At 43.8% G+C, this 21,750-nt stretch overlaps 1 long non-coding RNA gene across 3 annotated transcripts in view; it reads left to right on the plus strand.

The window, feature by feature from the left end:
* The window catches only part of LOC143152458 (uncharacterized), a 44,848-nt gene extending 27,709 nt beyond the window's left edge, over nt 1-17,139 (plus strand). The window contains exons 1-6 of one of the 3 annotated variants that reach the window (XR_012993577.1): nt 7,808-7,858; nt 7,958-8,244; nt 13,877-14,131; nt 14,228-14,277; nt 14,364-14,505; nt 16,779-16,912. This is a non-coding gene — a long non-coding RNA (uncharacterized LOC143152458). Of the gene's footprint in view, nt 1-7,807; nt 7,859-7,957; nt 8,245-13,700; nt 14,132-14,227; nt 14,278-14,363; nt 14,506-16,778 lie in introns of those variants that run through there. The other 2 variants (XR_012993578.1, XR_012993576.1) reach the window with 2 other exon arrangements.
* Nucleotides 17,140-21,750: the final 4,611 nt, after the last annotated feature.

The raw sequence follows: 21,750 nt of genomic DNA on the forward strand, positions 1-21,750 counted from the left end.
TATCCACATTCCCCTTGTACACGGTAGTATATTCCCCTTAATCCAGGCTTCATCGTTCTCCCAACTACACTCGTGGAGTTAATGATTTCGTCTCGTGGAAGTAGCTCGTGATAAATAACATCCACCTAATCCACACCAAATGGATACCAAAACTTTCTCGTTAAGTCCGAGCTTAGCAATAGATAATGGATCCTCGTTTCGACAGAGTCAAGATCGTTTGCGTTTCATGCTATCGCGGAGAATCGAACTTTCATCCCCAGTGACCAACACCTTCGAGTAGGGGTTTCTCTCGTTACGTCAGAGGAGTAAATTGCAAGTGGAAACTGGGATTGGAAGGTTGCTCCCCGTACCGTTGGGAAGTTAGGAGACGGTCGAAGACCATAACGTCGACGTTGAACAGATCAGATTGCACGGTTACTTAACTCTCTTAAAGCGGATTCTCTGTAACGCGGTAGCCGGGTCGGTTCGGACCCACGCCAAGGTAATTCTATCTAAAATCAATATCAACATTCGTCCGGATTATCAAATTATTTTTTATTACAATTTTCTTAAATATAACCATTGTTATCCAATACGGTGTTTCCCAATTTTTAAACTTATAATATTTATTAAAATTATTAATATTTATTCGATACTTCTGTGACCCACTTCCACTTCCAATGACTGTGTTCTAATGAACGCACTTGTACGCAATACAAACTTCTACATATTCTACAAAAACTTTAAATGTAGCGACGGATTCGAACGGACTAGAAACCGATTAGTAGTTGTCCGATGGAACAGGAGGAATCGTTATTCGTTAAAAGCTTCCGTCGTTCATCGTTTATGACGTCGCGGATAGGACGCGAACCGTGCTATCGAGCGTCTTTTCGTTCGAGCTTCGTCTATCGATTATTCGCGTTTAGGTGCAGGGTGAACGAAGATTAAGAAAAGAATGTCCCGGGGAACCTAATACGTATTGCCTTCGAGGGTCGAGTGTTATTATTCCCGTGGAACGTCGCAAACATAACGTCGCGGGATCCGGCTCGTAAGGGAGGTACCGAGGGACGAGAACAATGGCGCGACATTGTAAAAGGGGCATCGAGAATAAGATCTCATCTTCGTGGACGAACTCCTCTCTTGTGCGTACAATAGAATCCGGGAGGCTAAATCCGTTTCGCAAACCGGACACACGGCCATTTACCGAAATCCTGTAATTGCGCTCACGGAGGTAGGAGCAGAGGTAGGAATCTTACGACGAAAACTATTCAGACTGTTTGAGCGTTTAGTATGCAACGATGAGAACTCGATTAATGAAAGACAAATGTTTTCCGAACGCTCGTGCGCCCGGTGGAAGAGTTGAAGCGTTTCACGAGCGAGCGAAACTTTTTAACGACACTCGTTCGCCTTTTGTAAGCGTAACCCCCGGTTTAATGATCTCTCGACCGCTCTTGATAACGTAAGGTATCATTATTCGTTAAATGCTCGCGCAAAAGTCGTCGCCGGTTTCGCGAAACGAACCCGAGAGTTAAACGGTGTTCTTTCTCGCATAACGTCCTCCCGTTATTCATCGTCTATGGTGCCCCTAGCCCAGAGAGAGAGAGAGAGAGAGAGAGAGAGAGAGAGAGAGAGAGAGAGAAACCATCGAGCGTACTTTTGTTTGAGTTTCGTTCGAGCATCGATAATTCCTGTTCAACTTTAAAGAGCGCGGCACTACGAAGAATTTAATCCTCGACGCGAACGACGCCGAACGGGGCCCATAATTACCTCGATATAGGTAATCTTGGTGTTGATCGATGTTGAATCAGCCCGGTGCAAGGTAGTTCGAGTCTGCTAATGACACAGCGATCAACATTAATTAAAGTATGCTAATTTCAATTATCATTGCCCCGTTGTACCGATTAATGTACGATTTTGATATTCTCTCGAACGGAATCAACGTTTCCCAACGATGGACACCGTTAAGGATTATCGGGAGACGTTCAGGTATAAATATCTCGATCGTGTTTCTTCTCACCGGAAATTCCTTTCTTTATTACAACCTGGACGTATTGGGAGACGTCGAACCGAGATGAGAAATACTTTGAAAATTGCTGGTACCGGATATTCGGTGGAAACTCCACTGTATCTGGAATTTCGATTTGCAGGGTACCGAATGAAACTTCCACGAATTGTATTTTCTGTCGTCTCGGTGAAAATTCGTACCACGCGCGGACTCTGTATCCCGCGGTTAAAACGCTCTTGTTCCGTGATTCCTGCGGAGACGATAGTTTGCGCGGATTCAATTATTTGTATAACAGTTTCTCCGTACAGCTTCTCGAATACAAAAATCGATGCGACAGTGGTGTGGAAATAAGACGCGGTGCGAAGCTCGTGTCGATCGAATTTTCGATCGTTCCCTTTCTGATTTCCTTCCTGTTCCGTTCTTACGTGGTTGAATCAATTCGTCGACACAGGGAATAGGAAACGTTCTAAATTTAGAGGAATTTGGAGCTCCCCGATGGAGCTGGTTCTAGCGCATCGCGTGTCCATTCGCGAAATTCAACCACGCGGCAATAATACCCTGGATATCGGTTGGGAGCTCGTTCGAACGTACATATGTATTTCAGGAACGTAATACCATGATGGATTATTCCATCCATTATTTCCAATAATGCGTCATAATCCCTTCGACATTGCGGAGGGGCGGGGGGCCCGATGCGAGACAATTTCCCGTGGAACGCAAACGGCGAAAGTATGCGAGCGAAACCGAAGTGCTCGAAACCGGCGAGCGAACTCGCATCGAGTTTCGATCAACGCGGGATCGAGTGGATCCACAGATATCGGAAATATCGTATACGAGACGGTCAGAGGGACGAAGGGCAATCGGGTAACGGGGCCACAGTTTCATCGACGTACCAATTTCGTTCGATTCGTGCAATCCCGTGTTCATCTCGCGTTCCTCGTATTGACAGTGTCTAATTAATAATATTCTTCCCCCTTTGACTGTCTTTCGGTAATCAGCGCCAGCCAGAGGCGATTTGCTCTTCAACCACCGATTCAATATCCACTCGCCGCTTTCAGCCGTCATTCCAGCTCAATTACACAGGATCTTGACCGAACATCGAAGCCTGGTAGCGTTTAACGAATGCGATTTTCGAACAAGTTGGTAAAAAATTGAGAGACTGTTTCAAATGGGTGACTATGCGATCGGTTGAGAAGCTGTGTTCAAGTGTGAGCAATCTTTGGTGATGATCCTGGAACGATAATTAGTTTCACTTTTCGCGCGAGGATGAACGCTTGTCAAATCGGTGAAAGTGTAGCAAGTGACCTACCGCTGACGTTACTCGTGGTCCGGACCTGCTACTGCTACTACGCCGGGATTGATCCAGACTTACTTAAAACGAGCAGTCAATCTTCGTACGTATTTTTCAATACTTGTGCAATAATAGATACTGTTTTTATATATTAGTATTTGTACAATAATGGATATATGTATGTATAAAATTTACTTTAAAGGCATTCTAGAATCAGATCGATGCTTTTTCGTTTTTCAAGTGTTGAATCGAAGACTGAATTTGTCCTCTGTGGATAAATTTTCGAAGAGGGAATGGTAGAGTGCTGTTGCAAAAAATAAGAGAGATCAGTCCTCGAAGAAATTGCGTGTCGTATGCGGGTCAGAAGCTTTAGTCAGCCTTCGTAAGGTTCTATGCAAACATTACTCGACACTGTCCCCATTCTACTTACTCGTAATACCACATTCCCCTCGACTCAGGACTGATCATTCTTTCTCCCTGCAGTACATGTTTTATAAGCGCGAGCATGCCACGAACGACACTTCAGCGTCGCGCAGTGAAAAACAAGCTTTGTTCCTCCTTCGTGGTGCAGCCTTCATTCAGATACCCAACGTTGGTTTATCGTTTATCGTTTATCGTTCGACGAGGGCTCGAACACAGCTCTACACCTGTAGCGGTCTAGAGGAAGTGCTTGTTCCGTATTGTGTTGATATCCAGGGACCGTGTCTTTCATAAATCTTTGATCTCGTTAGCGTCTACCTCCACCTTGTAGCTTGTTTCGAGACCTCGATATTCCCGATTCCGTTTAAAAAGATCACGAGAGAAAAGTGAGAATCTCACTTTGTTCCTTTTCATCGGTTCCGTTTCAGGTCTCGCTCGAAACGAAAGGTAATTTGCATCACGGTGGCTGTGCTGGAAATCAAGTAGAAAGAAGGATTAGCTTTACGAGTCGCTCGAATTTTACCCAGCTCGAAGTTTCAACGATAATTGCAATCGGAATGCGAAACCGATAATAAAATATAACTCGTCGGCGAACCGTTCTCAATGCTGAAAATACTACGCGGAGGTGTGCGAGTTAAAATATTTATTCATCGATGCACGTCGAATTGTTCGGATTAGAAAAATTGTTCAATCGTCGTTAATCTTTCTCCGTTTACAATTTCTCTTATTTTTATCGCCCTAAAATTTTACTTTCCTTTATCCTTCCGCAATTTTCTATCCGTTAGAGATAACAGGCAGATCACATTTTCGTAAAATATATTCTTTATTCGTTAGAGATAATAGACAGGGTCTAACGCTTTCTTTGTCGCGGGGTTAGCAAGGCTCGAAAAAGTAGGAAGAAGAACTTCGGAGCGGATTCTAAGAGGATGCCGGCGTATCGGTGTGATTTATGGGGTTGAATTAATATAGGGCACGGTGATTCTGAAATACCGTGGTGTTCCCGGATTAACTCGATCGCAGTTGCGTAAAACGGGAAACCGCCGCGCGGTGCTTTCCATTAAATGTTTTTTCTCGTCTATGGTTTCTAATTTCGGCCCGCCTCTGATATTATGCGAATTAACTTTTACTCGCGGGCAACTTTTACGCCACCATCGGCAACCAGAACATAGAGACCATACGACGGAGTAATTTCCATTTCGCGGCGGATGGGAAATTATCAATTTATACGCATTAGCGGGAACGCGGTTTCTTTTTTTTTATTGGCGCAGAAAAACAAAAACTACAGATTAGCTTCGCTCCGTGCTCCATTACGTCGTTTAAAAAACTTCGCGCGATTAAATGATTTTACTACTCGATAAATTTCCAATTGCATACACTTTCGTAAAATATATCAGCGTTTTGCTGTATCTTTTATATGCATCGTTATTGATTCTTTCAACGCAATTTTATCATTATATTATTATAGTAGGTTGTTCGGAAAGTGATTTCGTTTTCCAAAATGGAGAATATATAATTTGATAAAATGTTTATACGCTCTAAAAAGATCGTGTTTCGTTTTCACCAAAAAAAAAAACGAAACGACTTTCCGAACAATCCAATATTTTACACGCGTCGTGATTAATTTTTCAAGAATTTTATTCTTCGAGCCGATCTGTTATCGAGGTCGAAGCTTTATTCGATAATGAATAAAACTTTCGGTAATTCGCGATGAATAATAGACGAGATATTCACCGAAATGGCGAAACAAAGCGACAAGACAATTCGTACGAATAGTATTCGACTCTGTAGGGAAAAGTACAATGGCGGAGAGATACGTGTCGACGGGGACTAAGGATACATTATACTTCAGAGTCGCTTTCGTTTCTTTAAATGGAATTTAACGTCTTCCTCCTTTATGGAACGAGTATCACTTTGAAGATAGCTTCGACGAAACAATGTTAACCTCTCATCGAAGAAACGGGGGCTGACCTCGAGATATATCCAACAATTCTATCTGAAAGTACGCCTCTTCCTTTCGAATCAAACATTCTTCATACGAAAGCTCTTCTCGAACGTTTTGATACTTTGTGGACAAACGGGTTGGTTCGTTTCGCAAGAATTAATTTGCTTAATGGAAGACACAAGCTTTCGTGCAAGAGAAACTTTACGCGTCTTCTTTTTTTTTTTTATTTACCTGTGCCTTTCTTCTGGGCGTTTCTTCGTTGTTCTTTTACCTTTTTGTTTTTTTATAATATTGAGCACGCGAATTGATAGGTGGTCTGTGTAAAATAATAAGTTGCTTGGAAGTTGTACTATGTATATATATTTATTGTACATATTGCAACTTATACATTCTTATACATTCTTATACATTCTTATACATACTTATACATACATATACATACATATACATACTTATACATACTTATACATACTTATACATACTTATACATACTTATACATACTTATAACTCATATATACCTATATATACTTATTATAACCTATAAATTATATTATACATAATACGCTAATAATACATTATACGGAAGTCAAATTAATCGTGAATAGAATCGCAGAAAAAGTGTATTTGATTATTTCGAAGGTCCGCCAGAAGGCACGCAAACACTCCCGCGAGGACGTTAAAAGAATGAACTCCCTTTATTTGCCTTCCCTTTAATGCTTCCCGGTGATTTCGCTAAGTATCATTTACTTATTGATTCTCGATATATCCCCATTCTCCACGGCTCACGTAATTTTCCGGTTGCGAATTAATAATTGAATCCAATCGCGGAGAACCGTGCTCACGTCCGTCCGGCTACCGAAACGCGTTTGCCGAGCGTGTAAATTTTGTAGAATTTTTGATTATTTAAGTTGCCCGACTCTTCGACGGAATTCGGTATAACACGCAACGCAACCCGGCTCCCGTACACGTTCCAATAACGTTGAACGTTAATTCGGACATTCTGCAATATTAATAGGGTGTTAATTTCAGCGAGTTCGCTCGACTTCAATTCTGATTTCGAACTTACTCCGGCTTCGGAGCGATTAACATTGAACGTCCATTCCCGTTGTAACTGAACAAATTTCTTATTCCTGGAAGAAACTTTTACATTCAAATTTATCAAAGAATTTAAATATTTATCACGCGTACCGTTATTTCAATCTCAGCGACGGTTTGCGAATCGGAGCGATTAATTCTCAACCATCGTCCAACGGAAACGAGTTTTCAATTTAAAAAAAAAAACCGTTCGCTCGCGTATCCATGCAAAGATCGAATTCAATCGAGATATCAATTTTTTATCCTTATTCTTTACGCTGAGCGAAATTTCGCGATTATTTCACGCTCGGTTGTCACAATTCGTTAAACAAAAATTACCAGTCTCCCCGTTTCGTTCCTCTTCGATTAACAAGACCGGGGTTTCAATTCCATTGAAATTCTAAATTTGCTCTTGGCCCACGTTTAATCCCGCGTATAATTGAATAGTTATTCCATTAATTCGACGCGATTTTCTTGAGCTTATTTGCACTAGCTGGTACAATTTCCAGCTAAAAGCAATCAGGGTTTGCGGAATCGAGGTGGAGGGAGGGGAGAATCAACGAAGCGGAGTAAGACAGCAATTCCATTCCCCCGGATCATTTGCTCGGCATGGATCATCATAATCCGACACAATCAACATGGCCGGTTCCGGCCGCTATTAACGAGCCTTCAATATTAAAACCGAATCTCACGGAATCGAGACGCGCGGGCATCGAGTGAATAATACAGTGTTCCGGTGAATTTCTCTTGGTCACGTGGCCCACAGTGACGTTTTTGTCGAACGTATTGCCCTGGTACACTATACGATAAATTCCTGGGGATTTATGGAAGTCAACCGTGCACAGCTAGTCGTCTTGGTGATCACGAGACTCGGAGGAACTGTATATAAAGCTGAAAAGTGTTTCGTCGAGTACGTATCTTCCGATACAACAGATGGAGGTGTTTCAATCTTTCTTAAAAAATAGGTTTCCTCTGGTAAAGGAGTGATTAAGAAGTGGGTCTTTGTTTTAGGTACTCCATTGAAGAAATTTCAGGGTGAAGTTGTTCAGACTAGAATCTTTTAGAAAACGTAAAAAGATTGTTTGGATTTTATTTTGCATCGTGGAAGATGGAATAATATTTGGTTAACATGTTTGTACAGAGTAGGTACGTCTCTTCCAATACAAGTTGAGGTGTTTTAATTTTACCTCGAAAAATAGGTTTCCTCTGGTAAAGGAGTGATTAAGAAGTGGGTCTTTGTTTTAGGTACACCATTGAAGAAATTTCAAGGTGAAGTTATTCAGACTAGAATCTTTGAGAAAACGTGAAAAGATTGTTTGGATTTTCTTTCGCATCGTGGAAGATGGAATAACGTTTGGTTAACATGTCTGTAGAGAGTAGGCCACGCAAACTGTTGCGAACTGTTTTCTCCTGGAGCTATTAACCTCTTGCGGTCCTGTGCCGTGGTGGACTCGCCATTGTATTTCGCAGCAGCGTGTTCTGTGTCCAGTTCAGCTCGACATTGAGTTTTATGCCAATTGCTACGTGTCCCGGTAATTTCGAGTATACGTTCGCGTTACATTACGTTTACCAGATAGCCTGGTAGAAATCGCGGCAGAACCGTTAAGGATTATTAAACTATTACTCGAAAGTGTACGATAAAATTTGATCATCCTCGGCTTTGTTCTCGAGGAAATGAATTTTAAACACTGTCTAAATACGTGGTGCTCGTTGAACGATAATTCGTTTCGTCGAATAAATTTTGCCACGCGATTATTTCAATCGAGCACGAGGTACACTTGAAAATTAATTAATTTATTAAGAGCGAAATTGCTGGAAGTGGCCTCCACCTTTGTTGTATGCACAGTTGCGTTTCACCGTATTGTCGATGCACGGGCTCTCGTTATTATCAATCGATCTCTTAACTCTCGAAACGTTCAAGTATTTTGTTCAATGACGTATAACGTGATCAAGTATTTCGAATCGCGATCGCACGATCGAACTTCTCGTTCGAGTTGTTTTCCTTTGCCTCGTTGAACTTTACCAATTGAGAAGTACACACTTAAAGAAACACGATTGGATACGTGTAAACGAATATGTTAAGCATCTGGAGTGTTGTTAAGTACACTCGAGTTCGGTGAACATTCAAAGTCGATCGTTCAGGAAACAGAGCCTCGTTCGAACAAATTTTATTCCGCATTTTTTATTTACCTTTCCACGGAAAATCGGTCCCTCTAGGGACGGTAACCCGTTTGCAATATACGATATCAATACCAGTACTCTTCTTCGTGCAATTACTATTAAAACTCTACTGCGTGTAATTACTAATACTGCGTACGATCACCGATACGCCTGTAATTACAATTTTGGGAATACATTGTCGTTGACGTGTGAAAAGGTAGGTGAACTGTGTCAAATTGGTAGAAGCGATTAAATTCATACGGACCAGCTGCAGCGAGAGCTACGACGATAATTATAACCGCAAAGGGGTTAAGGACAGCGCGAAAATTCTTGTCCAGTTATAATAATTCTCCTTGGTAATAATCCTGGATGAAATAGAGCGTGACGGTATATGTGTACGCGCGTGTGTCACTAACAACGTGTATTTGTGAAACATATTTGCAGGCACTGGGCCTCGCAAATTTGTTCGAATAAATTTACATTAACGTCCAGTTCTGCGAATTACCGCGCCATCTTTGTCAGCAATCTTCGCGTTCTTTTTCACGAATGTCTTCCACTTTCCGCTGGAAACCAGTTCCCAACGATAACTTCTTGCTACCGTTGGGGCAGTAAAGTTGTGTCGGCGAAGACTCGCTGGGTACTCGATTCTACCGTAGTTTCCATTTTGTTGGCCCTACTGCCTCGGTACGATACTAACCTAGAATTTAAATTTCGGTACGGTTGAAAATGTGGTGGACAATCGAACATCGGTGGTATTAAATATCGCGATCCGCGCGAAATTGTTATTATTGTCGCTGCAATCGCGTGAAAGTGTAACTTTCGAGGCAGGAATACGATTCGATCGAGAACTCGTTGCAAAATCAAAATGGTGGACTCTTCGTGGTGTTCAATTCCCAAGAACACCGATTACCAGGATCTCTATTTTGTAACTCGGATCCCGGAACCGTTAGAAGTTTCTAGATACGTGTAAGTTTTATCTTTTTGAGAATTTTTATTCGATGAAGAATCACGACAGGTTAACGAACAATAGGTTCTAACCTATAAATACTCCTTGAAACTTTCTCGCAGATTAACCTTCAAATGCATTTTCTCGTCCAGCGTTGCATTTCTATCGCATACCTTTCTCCATTTTAATTTTCTTCCCAGTCAATATCTACTCGTTACAATTTCTGCGTTCAAATGTAAACTTTCTTAAAAATCATTTCTCCAGCCAGTATCTACTTACTTGGACCAGTGAAACAATTTTCCCCAACTTTGTTCGCAACCTTCGAAAGAAACTAGGCATTCGAGGATCGAACTCGAAACTCTCCTAAAACCTCGAAACGTATCTATGTCACGTGAGTGATAACCCTTATCGTTCGGAAAAGGGCGTGGAGCACGTACGTTCCCATAAAAATCGATAAAACTTTCCACGAGTTCCAGTCGGTGTACTCTTACGACCACAAAACGACGAACGCGCGAAACTCTTCGATTTCGATTCGCTGTCGACGCATTCGTCGATTCGCGCGAAGACCGTAACAAGCCTGAACTCACCTGGGACAATTTGAGAGACTCTCTCGAGTGGTTCCATCAAATTTTTCGAAACTTCCAACTCGGTATTTGACGCGTCCGGGCTCGTTCGTGTCTCGCGATACTTTTCCGTTCGCCCCGAAAGGAACCGAGCGAAAGAAATTTCTCTGGAAAAGGTCCATGGATATCAAGGGGGTAGGGGGTTAATTTAATATGCGAACAGTGAAACGTGGTCGACGAGTCTGGTCGCGAAACCACGAGCGTGATAAGTATTTCAGTATCGCGCGCCCCGGGGGGCCGCGTGTAGTAGAAACCGGATAGTGGGGGGCATAGGGGGTCGGTTGGGGGTGAAAGAAAAAAAAGAGAAAACCAGTTTCCGTGCACAAGGACCCCGGAAGCGAGTGTTGCGCGAAATAATGCAAAAGGCGGCTTTCTTTACATTTTACATGGAAGAACGCGGCAACCCGAAGGCGCTGTACTCCCCTCCTCCTCCTCCGGGAGGTGTGGTGGGGAGAAGTAGGGGGGTATAAACGGTCGTGTCACAAGGGGTCGCGGGAGCCCCTTTCCACGGTCGCGGATCGATAGAATTGGGAACGAGTTAACGAGCAGGGGCCAACGATAAGCGAGACACGACACGAGAATACTGTACGTCGTGTAAGAAAGAGGGCTTTTTCCATTGTAAGAGTCGACGGCCACATAATTTATCAGGGACGGGAGCAATCAACCTTATTCTTTTCGAGCGTCCGACTCGCCGATGATGGCGGCACGACTGTGTACGAATGCGGAGCACGTTGCGTTTCGGCTCTCGTTAAAAGTCAACGGGCTCGTTCTACTTCGGTACGCGAGCTACCGGGGAACTGGATCAGAGGGAGGGGCGAGTCTTACCTAATTGGACTACATTAAATTCCCAACTTTTCGTACGTACGAAAAAAAAGTTCCAGAGAAGCTGAATCGAGGATTAATTTAGAAGTTGCCCTGGGAGTACCACGGGAATTATCGTACTTTTATATCGTATTATTATCTTCTTTGTAATGTAAGACGTCGGGTGTTTCGATTAAGTGTCTCAGGACGAGATATCCATCTTGATGATTCGGTAGAGGGACCGGTCTTATTTAATTGGACTACATTAGATTGCCAACTTTTCGTACGTACGAAAAAAAGTTCCAGAGAAGTTGAATCGAGGATTAATTTAGAGGTTGCCTTGGGAGTATCTCGGGAATTATTGTAGTTTTATCCCATAGGTATTATTATCTTTCACTCGTACTGTACGAAATGTCGGTTGTGCCGACATTAAAAATTTCAAGGTGACGTCTCCGAACGAAGACGGAAACTAGTACAAAAACCGAGTATTATAATATCCCCCTTGATACCGTGCCATTTTTGTTTCGAATTCTTTCTCTCCTAGAACAAACATCGGTCGAGGACTCGTTCCATCTTGGTTCGCGAGCTACGGGAATTCCGTATAATAGTTTGATACTCTTTCGAATCGCGAAGTGAAATATAGCGTTTTCTTTTCGATAAAAAATCTCAAGGTAACCTCTGCGTCTCGACGACGAAGCAGAACGGTAAGGAAAGGAGGATTATGAGAGGCAGTGTTCTTTTTCGTAGATTTTTTCACAGAACGTACGCCGAGTTGGCGACTCACCTTGCAGACGATCGAACAACGTAACTTGTAGGTAGTTTCGTAATATAATTGCACCGGTTTCCTGTGTACCCTTTATCCTCGAAAATTGAACGTAACAGGATACACTTCGGGCACAGGGAACATCAAAGTGACCTCACGCTTAGGGGTCAATAGTTATTTAACAATTGAGAGACTCCTTGATCACGGGGTAGCGCTAGAACTAGGCCATTTAATCCCTGCGCTTTGCCCGGGGCGCAATAACTTTGAGTCAAAGCGCAATAGAGGAACCGGCAAACGAGAGAATTCTCCAATGATGTAGTGCGCGCTGCACCATCCATGCGGAAACCTTTCTTTATTTTTACCATCGTTACGAAATGTTGACTCCGCCAATGGCTGGAAATGTACACAGTATCCTCCGGGGTTAAATGTAGGTGGTTAACGTTAAACACGGATAAACGCAAGCGGAGCTACGTAATAGGGCAGAGAATAATACGTTACGGAGGGGAGAAAAAAAAACGAACGGTGGGTAGCGTGTGGAAGTAATGGAACGGTCGAGAAGATTAAAGAGAGCTGGAAAAGGAGTGGGAACGAGGAGAAAGGTAAATGTAACCAAATACAAATATTTAAGAAGCGTGTATAATCTGTTGCTCAGGAAGCAAGATAGGATATTGTGCGCGATAAGAAATATAAATACAGAGTGATACATATGTGTGTACAATGTTGACCAAGAGTTGGGGATCAACGTCCAAGTGAAACGTCACAAGGATATCGACGAGAAAATTATCTTTATCGTTGTTTCGAGAAAATTACAAAAATTACCAACGAACCGTCGTTACCGCAAGCTGAAGAGATTTTTCTTCCAATTCCGTCAAGCTTTACGTCGAGACTCTCGAGATTAACTCTGGTGCGATTCTTGGGGTCGTTCTCGACCCGTGACGCCTTCGCGATACATCTCGTCTCTATAATTAAAACCATTCCAATAGATCCATCTGGACGTTCTTTTTTTTACTTCACCAGTTGTATCTCGAACTTAAAAATGGGTAATTTTCGACCCGAAGACTTCGTACGTTTCGAGTATTCAAATACGTTTCGCATTCTTGGGATCACTATCTCGACTCGTGACGCCTTCGCGATGTATCTCGTCTCTGCGATCGAAGCTACCCTGACGAAAATTCTTACATGTACTCCACTAATTTTATCACTTGTTTAAAAAACACCAGTTCCATTCGTACGACGTATTTTCCATCCCTCCTCGGCGTACAGTCGAGGAACGCTGCGCGAAGGTCGATTGATATTAACGGCTAGACGTAGAAGTTGACACGGCGTTATCTTTCAATCTCCCCGTCTCGCGGATCGTGTCCGTGGCTCGGCTTTAAAACAATGAGCCTGTGTACCGCGTCGCCTTGAACTTTCCATCGTTGGGCTTTCAGCGCGCGGCGCGAGTCGAGCAAGGGCCATTCGCGTGCCTCGCGCTAATTGCTGGAGCAAGGTGACGTATTTTAAGGAACGTAAACCGTAAGGTGTGTACCTTGAAACGCGAGGACTCGAAACCCTCCTTCTCCGCCTACCATCCACCACCACCCCCTCCCACCCTGCCTGGTTACGAGGACGAGTTCCAAGCGTTCCTCGCGTGTCTGTCCTCCTTCTCGCTCCTCGGTATCCAGGAACGAATGGCTGCTTCCGGCGTGTCTCGTCCTCCTTTTCTAGGCTCGTCCTTGCGCGCCGCGGGTATCTCCTTTCCCCGAGGCTCCATTATCGTCGGCCTCCGTTTTCAACATCGACGAGAAGAACCTTCCCTCTCACGATGAACCTGTCCCAAGGATTATCGGAGACGGCGAGATCCCAGCTCTCTGTACCGTTAACGTTTTTAGCTGACCATCTTCAACTCCCTCCCACGGTACCACCCGTGCCATCTCGACGCCATTAGCGGGATTCTTTTCGCGATTTTATCAGCCAGCGATCCCGTTTCTTCACCCTCGATCGAGACTGTCTTCGACAGCTGGCGCGATCGATCGATCGATCGATTTTTCGCCCGTATCGCGCGAAAGGTAGCGACAACAACGGAAAGTTTGCGTACAACGAGGAACCGAGCGAAATCGAGGAATGGAAGTGGAGGATCTATGGAGGTGAGTGTATCTAGAAAACGATACAACGATAAGGGGTAATAATATAACGAGATAACGATACTTCGGGGTAATAAGAATGAATATTATTGTTGTAAGGGTTTGCCTAGAACGAGGGATCGAACGAAGTGAAAGAACAGGAGGAAAATGTAAGAAGAGTAATAATAACAGTAGATTGTCTCAAAGGTGTTCTTGTTGCATTCTTGGTGTATTGTGATTATTTTCTATTTTCTAGAAATCTTCGTGTCAGTTTCCCGAAATCTTCGCGTGTCTACTGTGCGCGGTTCAGAAGATGACCGCGTGAAAGGAATTTGGGATCGTGGTGGGTCAGACGATTTACTCGGCCTTTGAAGTCTCGTAACTGACCTCGACACACGGTAACACACATTCACCTTACACCTTACACTGTATTTCTCTCAATCCAGGAGTTATATATCCAATTCCCAGCTGCACCTATACGTCGCGAAGTTGATCGTTTCGCCGCGTGGAAGCTCGCGATAAATAAACACCCTTCGAATCCGCACGCAGTGGGTAGCGAAAGTTTCGGTCGGTCGAAGCCCGGATCGTAGGCGACAGGTAATGGGATTTCGATCGAATCGTTTGACGTTTCGGTGACCAACGTTCTACGAAACGGGGACTCTCCGGTTACCTCGGAGTAGTGAATCGCGTGTGGAAACTCGGGTCAAAAGGTTGCTTCGCGTTGGAAGCTGGAAGGTAACCGAGGACCGTACCATCGACGTTAAACGGATCAGGTTGCACGTTTGCTCGATAAAGAGGCGCGCGAAGATTACGAGAAGAAGTTTCGGGCCGATCCGATATTTCGCGATGGTAAAACATTCTCTATCGAAATACTCTCTGCAACGAGAAATTGAACAACACGATAGAAGAGAGGGAATATTAGAAAATAAACGCATAGAGATAACCCATTTGGAAACGGTAGAATGGGAATGGGATAAAATAATACATTCCCTGACGAGGGGAAGGTACACTTTGCGGTAATAATAACGAAACATTCTGTACCCGAGACGTGGAAGTACCGATATGGAAATATACAAGAAAATTCGAGCATCAAGGTGCAAAGATAAATTTTCCGGAAAAGGATACAATGAGAACGCGATAAACTAATGTATACCGAGAGGAAGCAAAAGGAAAGAAACGTGGAAAATAAAGGGGAATAAAATAAAGAAGTATCCTAGCGAACGTATTCGCGAATGCACCGAGTTTGCACGCGCGAAACGTGTTTACTTTCCCTGGATTGTTTCGCGAAGACACGCTCGTATTTCGTAACGCCAATTTCGATGAATTCGTGCTCGTTAAAGAACGTTAGCCCGTGTCGAACAATCGTTCGCGCGAACGCTCCGTGGTAATTGGGTCTCGAGTGACCTGTTATCCGCGGCGATCGCGAGCGTTGCGCGATCGTGGTGGTCGCGTGATTTTCGTCGGTTTCCGCAACGTCATCGCGAGATCGTTAATTCGCTCGAATCGAATTTCAATCGCGCGCGTGAACGTTCTCGTGAAAGCAGTCGCGTTTAATTACACTCTTCCTCGTCGAGGTTCCTCCCACCGGCCCTTCATCCGTTGACCCACCCCATGGAAAGCTCCGACAGCGGCTTTTCAGAATTATATCACGGTATAACTTGCACCGGTACGAACTCGGGGCGTGTTTACCTCGCTTTTCGATACATCCCCCCCTTCCTTTGTTAAAATCGATTCGCCCTCCCGTTCCGGAACAATCTCCACCTTCCTGTTAACGTTATCCCGGGATTTCACCCTTCTTCCGCGTACCCCTGTAGCTTACCACTCGGGAGACGAGGCCTCCGTGCGGATTTACTCGTTCGAGCAGATTTTGGCTATTGCGAGAGAGAGAAAGAGAGAGAGAGAAGGAGAGAGGGCCCTCTTTGCTGAAGTTTCACCCACCATAGGGTCAGAAATTTGTGGACGTTGCTCAGCGAGCGACAAGGACCAAGGCGAACGATTTTAACTCCACTTCGTGCCACGGCATAAAGTAGGCTCGAAAATGTGTGTCGTAAACACTCGAGATTCACTCGAAGGAAGGGGCGTCACGAGGGTCCTCGTCCGCTTGGAACCAGAGGATGGGGGTGGGTACATGTTGCCTCGTTGGAGGAGGATTTAGGAACGAAAACTGTCCGAACGAGTTGGTCGTTCCTATTGAATCGCATTAAAAATTAAATTGTATATCGCGTTGTTGGCCGCATCCGATACGGTCGTAGTGGCCACGGTTCGCGTCGCGTTTTCCCCAATTTTGCCTCGTTTTGTTCGACGATGTAATCGTGTAATTGCTCGGCGGATCTAAACGAGGAGATCGAAGGAATATTGATTCCTTCCGTCTCTACGGTTTGGTAATTTCGTTTGTATTGCGCGTCGAGAGAGATCGATGGAAGTTTGATTCCATCTATCTCTTTCCGAGTCTCCGCTCGCAACAACCTCCACGTGGTGAGACCTGCTAATCGGTATTATTCTCGACGAACAATAATTCTTCTTCGCGGTTAGTACCGAGCTAATCGGCTGCGAACTAAGAATAGTTGTTTCAGATATAAGAAAAGTAGAAAACAACATTCTTGTAATACGTATAAGAGTGTGAATATGTTAATGAAACGAAAAAATTCGTTTTTACGTTTGTGACCTCCAGGTGTGGGTCACGTGAGGTCATCTGGAGGTCACTTGGGGTCACCTGGAGGTCATCTGGAGGACACTTGGAGTCGCCTAGAGATCATCCGGAGGTGACGTGGGGTCAGCTGGTGGTCATCTGGAGATCACGTGATGTCACGAGAGTTCATCTGGAGGACACCTGGAGGTCTTCTGGAGTTCACGTTAGATCGCATGAGTTCACTGGATTCTCCCGTTAAAAATAATGGCTTAACGTACCATTTCGATAAAGTATTCTTCATTCGCGATGGAATTGTGGTCATTGAAATCCAACCGACACTGTCAAACCGACACGTACCGATTAACGATTTAAAAAAAAATACAACTTCTACGCGTATTGTGTAAATTAGAAGAATTAAAGAAATATTAAATTAATGTACTAAATAGGCAATTATTACTTTCAATGAACTTGACTTAGTCATTTCGTTCGTACTACGTATCGAGGGAAATCGGTGGAACTTTGATTCCATCTATCTCTCTCCGGGTCTCCACTCGCAGCAACCTCCACGTGGTGAGACCTGGTAATCGGTACTATTCACGACGAAAGCAATTCTTCGTCGCGGGTAGTGCTGAGCTAATTGGCTGCGAATTTAGAATAGATAGTATATAAGAAACAATTGAATATCTTAATAAAAAACATTGTTGTGACGCGCCTTAAAGACTGAGTACTTTGGTCCAATGTAACAATATGAATGTAACATTAATGCCTGTCAATAAACTCATTAAGTAAGACACAAGTAGCATTTTCATTTCTCCTTCTGTTCCACTTCCTATATGCGAACCTGAATTATAAGCCAACGGACGAAATTTTCAAGTTTTAACTCACGGAATTCCTTGCTAATTACGTCCTTGTCAATATTTCGCAAAAAAAGAATAAATACTCGGCGATTAGGTTCTCCTGGTACCAAAATTTGCAAATCGGACAAAAATGTTAGAAATTATTCGAATCCGGAACTATGGTATTAGGAGAACATGATATGCGAGGAGGAAACCGTTCGCCTTTGCAGATTTCGTCATATTTTGATGTTTATTTATCATAATTATTAACAACAATCGTAGGACCATAGTTTAAACAATTATTAACAATGTTCTTAGTATGAATAATAGCTTAAAAGCCATCAATTTCTTGAAATATCCGCTTAAATCGAACAAATAAATAAAGTCGAAGTAATGGTAAGTCACCTTCTCGAGGGTATAAATAGAACCGCCGGCTGCCGAAAATTTCATTCGCCCGGGAGCCTCCGCGGCGGACGGAGCTCCCCATCTGAGGGACCCGGATCCTCCGGGGCAGGGTGGCCCGGCGCGGACCCGCGGCGGACGGAGCTCCTCCTCTGGGGGACCTCGACCCTCAGGGGAAGGGTGGCCCGACGCGGACCCGCGGCGGACGGAGCTCCTCCTCTGGGGGACCTCGACCCTCAGGGGAAGGGTGGCCCGACGCGGACCCGCGGCGGACGGAGCTCCTCCTCTGGGGGACCTAGGCCCTCCGGGCCATGGTGGCCCGAGGCGTACTCGCGGAGGCACCGCGTAGGATCTGCGCCGACCAGTGCGTGTGAAGGAAAATCGATGTAACTCCAATACGTTTAAATAAATTCATTAAATAAAAAATAAAATTTTTCCGAAAATTCTCAGAAATGACGTCATTTCCGCGAAATTCCGAAAATTCTCAGAAATGACGTCATTTCCAAGAAGTGGCACGATTGGAATACCTCCTCGCACATCATGTTCTCCTGATACCAAAGTCTCGAAAACCGTGAAAAATTCCAGTTAAAGTACAGAAATTCGTTTAAAATTCGCGCCTCGGGGAAATTCTTGGAAATGACGTCATTTCGAAGAAGTGGCACGATTGGGATACCTCCTCGCACTTCATGTTCTCCTGATACCAAAGTCTCGAAAACTGTGAAAAATTCCAGTTAAAGTACAGAAATTCGTTTAAATTTCGCGCCTCGGGGAAATTCTTGGAAATGACGTCATTTCCAAGAAGTGGCACGATTGGAATACCTCCTCGCACTTCATGTTCTCCTGATACCAAAGTCTCGAAAACTGTGAAAAATTCCAGTTAAAGTACAGAAATTCGTTTAAATTTCGCGCCTCGGGGAAATTCTTGGAAATGACGTCATTTCCAAGAAGTGGCACGATTGGAATACCTCCTCGCACATCATGTTCTCCTGATACCAAAGTCTGAATTTCGTACCAAAATTTTAGAAAATTTCTGTACTTTGCCAATTTCGGGACTTTGGTATCAGGAGAACATGATGTGCGAGGAGGTATTCCTATCGTGCCACTTCTTGGAAATGACGTCATTTCCAAGAATTTCCTTGAGGCGCGAATTTTAAACGAGTTTCGAGACTTTGGTATCAGGAGAACATGAAGTGCGAGGAGGTATTCCTATCGTGCCACTTCTTGGAAATGACGTCATTTCTGAGAATTTTCGGAATTTCGCGGAAATGACGTCATTTCTGAGAATTTTCGGAATTTTGCGAAAATGACGTCATTTCTGAGAATTTTTTGAAAAATTTTAGCAAAGTGAGGAATTCTTGGAGTGGGGGAAGTGGGAAAAGAAAGAGCGACGGTACGGCCCCTCTCCGCGTCGGGCCACCCTGGCCCAAGGGTCCGGTTCCCCCCCCGAGGAGGAGCTCCGCCCGCCGCGGGTGCGACTCGGGCCACCCTTCTCCGCGGCGGGCCACCCTGGCTCTGAGGGTCGAGGTCCCCCAGAGGAGGAGCTCCGTCCGCCGCGGGTCCGCGTCGGGCCACCCTTCCCCTGAGGTTCGAGGTCCCCCAGAGGAGGAGCGCCGTCCGCTGCGGGTCCGCGTCGGGCCACCTTGCCCCGGAGGATCCGGGTCCCCCAGAGGGGGAGCTCCGTCCGCCGCGGAGGCTCCCGGGCGAATGAAATTTTCGGCAGCCGGCGGTTCTATTTATACCCTCGAGAAGGTGACTTACCATTACTTCGACTTTATTTGTTTGTTCGATTTAAGCGGATATTTCAAGAAATTGTTGGCTTTTAAACTATTATTCATACTAGGAACATTGTTAATAATTGTTTAAACTATGGTCCTACGATTGTTGTTAATAATTATGATAAATAAACATCAAAATATGACGAAATCTCTCAAGGCAATCGGTTTCGATGAATGTTTGTTCATTTCTGCGATTGTTATTAACATTTACAATGTTCTGAATATTAATCGAACAATGTGCATCTTATTTATGCACTACAAATGATTAAGTAACTTATAGAAATTGAGTTTGATTAAGATTCGAAGTAAAAACGTGTTTCGTAAAGTTCCAAAGCATGGAAAGTAATAATTGTCTATTTGGTACATTAATTTAACATTTGTTTAATTCTTCTAATTATACTATGCGTCTAGAAGTTGTATTCTTTACTTAAAAGCGCCGAAATGCAATTAATCGCTTTTCTAGTTAGAAAAATCATCGTGATAAACACCTGTGAATCGATAATCGATATATGTAGCCTAAAGTTTTTCAGTTGGACCTCAATGAAAAATTTCATTGCGAACAAAGAATACTTCAACGAAATGATATTTTAAGCTATTATGTATTCTAGGACATTGTTAATAATTGTTTAAACTACGGTCCTACGACGGTTGTTAATAATTATGATAAATGAACATCAAGGTATTGCGAAATCAGCGAAGACGTACGGTTTCGGTGACTGTTTCCTCCCTTCCGCGATTGTTATTAACATTTATGCATGTTCCTAATATTGATCGAACAATGTGCATCTTATTTATGCATTACAAATGATTAAATAACTTATAGAAATTGATTTTGATCGAGATTCGAAGTAAAAAGTGTTTCGTAAAGTTTTGAAGCATGGAAAGTAATAATTGAAACGAATCGTGAAGAGAGGAGGGCTCGAGTGTTACGTTTTTTTGGGCCCTGTGAAAGAATTTCTAACGATTTCTTATCCTAATAATAGCACTGGTGGTAAAGATATATAACGAATTTTGAATACTCGTGTACTTTGGAAGTGTACGAGCTTCGATAACTGCGATAAACTATCGCGAGAAGAATTAATATAGAATTTCGCGCGCGCGAAAGAAGGAAGTGAGCCCGGTGACGAGAGACGGGACATCGATGACCTAAATCTGACGACGTTATCGGTGTCGATGCGTGTCGCGTGAAAAATGATCAATTTATCAATTAGGCGACGTATCTACGCCGACCGATCGTACGTAGACTCGTCTAGAAGTTAGACGTATCGACGCGTACGCGGGGTACGCGTTAATGCACGGAACACCAGGATCTCGTCCCAGGAGTAATTTCACCCAGCTACGTATCACATGAAATAACAATCCGAAAGGCGTTGCGCAAAGGTGCTCGATAAAAGGTATCGAACATTTATTTGCAGCTTCGAGCTGCGTGGCTCTCCCGCACGAAGAAGAACCTCCCCGGTGTTTATCGAGTATCTCGGTTTTAATATCGCGCACGTGTCTTCATCGACTGGAAAATACTTCACATTTTCTCCCCACTATCGATTCCTACCGCGTATTTTTACAACGACGGTGCATTTATCTTGAGACGTCTTAATGGACAAGAACCTTTTAAATTTATTACACGTCGCGTAAGAAACCTTTTCTCCATCCGGACCGAGAACACGGAATTCTTTCTCGAAAACCCAGGCAATGGGGGAGGGGAAGGGGGAATATTTTAATTCGCCACCATCCATCGCGACAGGGTCCTTCTATTTGCATTTTTATTTCACCGGCGCGTAAAAAGACCTCGGATTTTTCCAGGAATAAATGAATAACGCGTACCGCGAACGACAGCTTTATTTCGGTAAAAAAGGAGAACCTTTCTCCGGTGGTTTTTTTTCTTTCTTTCTTTTTTTTTCTTCGAGAGAGAAGCAATTTCGGTTACTTCGAAACCTTGGAATACGTTATTTTTGCGTAACGGGATAATACGGAGATAAATTGCACCGTTTCGATGCCTCTGTC

This window comes from Ptiloglossa arizonensis, chromosome 10 (genome assembly GCF_051014685.1).
Source record: "Ptiloglossa arizonensis isolate GNS036 chromosome 10, iyPtiAriz1_principal, whole genome shotgun sequence".
Taxonomy (NCBI): Eukaryota; Metazoa; Arthropoda; class Insecta; order Hymenoptera; family Colletidae; genus Ptiloglossa; species Ptiloglossa arizonensis.